The following is a 4,933-nucleotide window of genomic DNA, read 5'->3' as shown; positions in this document are numbered from 1 at the left end:
GTTGTCCTTGTAAGGCATGATAAAAAGCTGTGTTTCCAGACTAATTAACATAGAAAGATATTGTGAAGCCATATTTGCATATGAACAAAACTCAGATGACCTAGGATCACATGTATTTGAATAATAAATGTAAAGGTACACTTACCTAGTAAATGTCCATAGATACTGTCATAGTGCTCCAGAATGCCAGTGACAAGAGCTGTATTTTCCTGGTCATTGAAGCGAGGATTACGTGGCTTCTCCACACGTTTCTTCCGAGCAGGTTTAGGGTCAGAGCTTGGCTGGTGCTGACTGGACTCTCCTTCTTCCAATGGAAGAGCCTCCAAAAGCTGCCCACCAGCAAGCACGCCACCACCATCCACCCCATCAGCAACTGCGCCACCAGCAGCACTCCCAGCACCAGCACTCCCACTCCTAGCACCAGCACTCCCACTCCTAGCACCAGCACTCACACTCCTAGCACCAGCACTCACACTCCTAGCACCAGCACTCCCAGCACCAGCACTCCCACTCCCATCAACAGCACTCCCACTCCCAGCACCAGCACTCCCACTCCCAGCAACAGCACTCCCACTCCCAGCAACACCACTCGCAGCACCAGCACTCCCACTCCCTGCAACACCACTCTCACTCTCAGCAACACCACTCTCACTCTCAGCAACATCACTCCCCTGAACAGTACGTTCACTCCGACGCGTACTCCCACGAGTAGCACTCCCACTCCCACCAGCATCACTCTTCCCACACTTTGCGGGCATACTTCCAGCACTCACAAAAAACAGACAAGAAATGTACAGCCAATCACACGAAACACTTCCACATATAAAACAAGACAAAGATGTAAACAAAACAACAATGGACAAAGCTCACCCAATACACAACAAGTCTCTCAGTCAATATGCAAATCTTCAAACAGCCAGCTCTGTGCGTCTCTCTCTCTCTCACTCCCAACAACACAGAGAATGAATAGCAGTACACGTTGCCTTTAAATATGGCGCGCAATCCAAAACATGCTTGTTTCGCCTGATTCAGCAAGATTTGTGATTGGGCAACCTAACAGCACCCCGCCACGCACGCCGATACACCTGTGTGTGATCGGCTAATCATCGTGAGAGTGGGCGGATTTGTTTTCGGGTTGATTTTGAATGTATTCGGCACTTACTGCATACGGAGAGGAAAAAACGCCAATAACATGACTAATCGGTAAGATTGCCGATTTCACATAATCGACGCTTACTGCATGAGGCCCTTGGTCCTTTACCTCTAATGAATGAGGCAAGAGGAGTGACATCCAATTGGAGAGGGCCATTGAGCCCAAGACATTGGTGTATGATTTTACCAGTCTGGCATTACAATCTTTCCTCATCAAAGAGATTGATCTAGTCCTAAGAAGCCATATGGACATACCGGATATTCAGGCACGAATAGCTTCAGAGATTGACCCTGCCCTAATTGCTATGAGTAGCTCCTCCTTTCCCACAGACAGTTCAGATCTGATATTGTGCACTGTTCAGTTTAAAATAGCTGATGCTGCAAATCCACTCACATTCATATTGGACAAGACAGAAAGGGAGGGCATTCAGGGGCCTCGGCTATCTAAGGAGGTCCTGCTAGTGTCAAAGTTAGCCCTCCTGAAGGCAGATAGAAGGAGCACATTAATTATAGAACAAACCTTTAATTATATCACAAGTGCCCATTGGTCCGCTTGCTACATTTAGGGAGTTTATCTGATGAGTTTCTTGTGAGTTTCCCAAATAAGAACTCAAATTTATTTGGGCCTTAGATTTTGGACGAGGTTAAGGTCAGACACAAGGCATGCAAGTCTTTCTCAGACTTGAAAAGAGCTCCATGAGAAAATACTATAAGGCTCTTTGGTAGAGAGGCTCGAGTCATAAGACCCTATGGACCGATCCGAGAAATCTCTAAACAGGGTCAGATGAAAAAATCCTTCTTCAAACCAGAATCATATGAAACACTGGAGGATCAGCTTCCCTTAAGCCTTTCCAGACAGGCAGATGTAAACCTCAACCTTTTCCACTCCTGGAAACCTAAAAGGGGCAGAGATCACATCAGACAAATGGTCCTCAAAGTGCTACACAAGGGCCTTTAACTTCCACTCAAGAATTTTCCTTTTCAGCTTTCTCCTTCCTCAAAAAACTTTAGCTCTCTTCTAGACACCACTTTCTCTTTAGCCCAAAGTGAAAGCAGGATACAGCTAGCAAATGTATCAGCGTTGTCTTTCTAATAATGGGTTACACTTCAGAAGAACCTAAACAAATATATCAGACAAAAAATATTGAGAATGGGAGGTCTGTCTGACATACTGTACCCATTCAGTCAACCCCCATTCATTCTTAGTCAACCCCCATTCATTCTTCGTGAAAATAGACTTGAAAAATTATTTTCAAACAATTCCAATCTATACCAATCACAGGAGGCTCCTCAGATTGAAGTGGAAGGGGTGGTTCTACCAATGGACAGTTGTAGTTTTTGACCTGCTAAACCCTCCTTACACTTTTGCCAGGATTGTGAAGTTAGTAGTGGCTCACCTCTGTCTCAAAAGGTTCTGGTGTCTCATTTATCTACTTTGATAGAGCAATACAACTACACAATGGTCATGTTACAGAATTTAGTGTTTACCATAAATGTAGAAGAATCCATCCTCATGCCATCAAAGTCCATTCAGTACCAATGGTTACTCATTCACTATCTCTGTGTCCCTCCCAGAAGTTCACTGCTATACAGGAACTTATAGTACAAGTCCTACAAAATGATCTAATTAAACTGTGAACTCTAGCAGTTGTACTAGCTCTTGGCACAGGATTTTACCATGCTTCTCTCCTGTGCAAACAATTATAATTTATTCTGGCACAACACACACCTAGGGTTACCCTGGTCAGCCCTAATCTGTCCAGACTAACTCTCAAGGACAGAATTTCTTCACTTGTCTCTTATACCCCTTTTCCTCCTCGGCATCCTCTTTGGGACCTGCTGCCAGATGCTCATATCAGATGCATCTCTTTTAGGTTGGAGTCTTTCTCCCAAAAAGGGGCTATATGTGGAGAGTGGCCAAAGGCAGAAGCAAGCCTTCATATAAATCTTCAAGAACTCGGATCAGCCAAGCGTGTTCTCCAGTGTCTTGTTCCTCAACAATACCGCAACATAAAAGGTATTGTTTCAAATGGACAACAGGACATCAGTGTCCTACATCAACAAGATGGGAGGCACTCGCTCCAGTACTCACTGCAGCAAGGCTCTAGAAATGTGGTCTTGGGATCTTGCCAAAGAGATCTACCTCTCAGCAATGCTTGTTCCCAGATAGACCAACGAGATAGCAGGTACACTATCTCGTCAAAGGCTTACTATTAGCATATTCTCTCATGAGTGACTGGTTCCTTCTAGTTGAGGAGACATTCAGGGAGAAGGATGTGGATCTGTTTGCCACACCATCCTTTGCACAGATCCCAAGATTTGTGTCATGAGTCTGGATGTACCTGAAACTTCCATATGCCTTTTCTCCCCCGTCCCTTCTACCAGTGGTATTACAAAAAATCAGTAGCAACCAGGAAAAATACTTGGTTCAGATATACCATTATGGTAATTCAAGCCATGGTTTCACTTGATTAACCTTCTCGCCAAAAGCCTAATTATCTAATTAGGGATACTCAATTGCTTTCAGGGAATGGAGGACCTCGTAGAGGAGATTTCACAGTCCACATGGATTACGAAACAACTGGGACTTTAGCAGAACAGTTTTTCATTAATGGCTCAGAAATGTACTGCGTACTAGGAAAAAGTATAATGACATCATACAGGAGTTCAGATCTTGGAAAAGCTCCAGTAAATAAAAAACCCAGCTAGAGCTTCCTATTAAAGCAGTTTTAGATTTCCTAGCACACAATTTTCAGGAGTGTTTGATGGCTTCCATGATCAAGTAATTCAGGGCAGCCTTAGGCACACTAGTACTGGGCTTACACACTCATAAATTATATCTCTGCCAACATAGAGGGGTGACATTGTCTAGACCCATTATGTATGTATGTATGTATATCTTTATTTATATAGCGCCATCCATGTACTGTACACAGCAATTCACAGCAGTAATACACGTGACATAATAATATAACACATAATGAGCGCTTCAGACATTACAGTAACAATAGGAAGGGGGGTCCCTGCCCTGAAGAGCTTACAATCTATGTAGTATTTAGGGATAACTTACAGAGACAGTAGGAGGGTGTTATGGTAAGTGCGTCTGCAAGGGGTCAAGGTCAGTGCATCCGACATGTATAGTGTGAGCCAGTGGAGCTACACATATGCTTCACTAAAGAGGTCTGTTTTTAGATAGGTTTTAAAAACAGAGAGAGAGGGTATCAGTCGGATATTGAGGGGAAAGACATTCCAGAGGCATGGGGCAGTGAGTAGATATAAAAGGAGTAGACAGAGGACATCCTTGAGCAGAACGCAAGTGTCGGGCAGGTTATAGCAAGAAACTAGGGGTGAGATGTAAGGAGGGACAGACTAGTGTATAGCCTTAAAAGTGAGGAGGAGAATTTTGTGAGTGATAGAGAGTTGAATTGGAAGCCAGGAGAGGTATTTCAGCAGGAGAGATGCTTAGACAGAGTTAGGAGAGAGCAAAGAGATTCTAGCAGTAGCGTTTAGGATAGATTGTAGGGGACACAGGTGAGAGACATGAACGTTGGACATTGGAAGGTTACAATAGTCTAAACGGGAGAGAATAGGAGCCTGTTTTAGCAGTAGATTGACAGGAAACGGCATGTCTTTGCAATGATACTGAGGAAATAATTACAGGTTTTAGCTACATTGTGAATATGAGAGGGAGGAGACAAATGATACCTAGGCAGTGTGCTTGTGATACTGGATGTATGAGTGCTGCCAACAGTAATGTAGAAGAGGGCAGTAGGGTCAGGCT

The sequence above is a fragment of the Ascaphus truei genome, chromosome 1 (genome assembly GCF_040206685.1).
Source record: "Ascaphus truei isolate aAscTru1 chromosome 1, aAscTru1.hap1, whole genome shotgun sequence".
NCBI classification, from domain to species: Eukaryota; Metazoa; Chordata; class Amphibia; order Anura; family Ascaphidae; genus Ascaphus; species Ascaphus truei.
The sequence above is the reverse complement of the archived record's forward strand: the minus strand, read 5'-3'. Positions refer to the sequence as shown.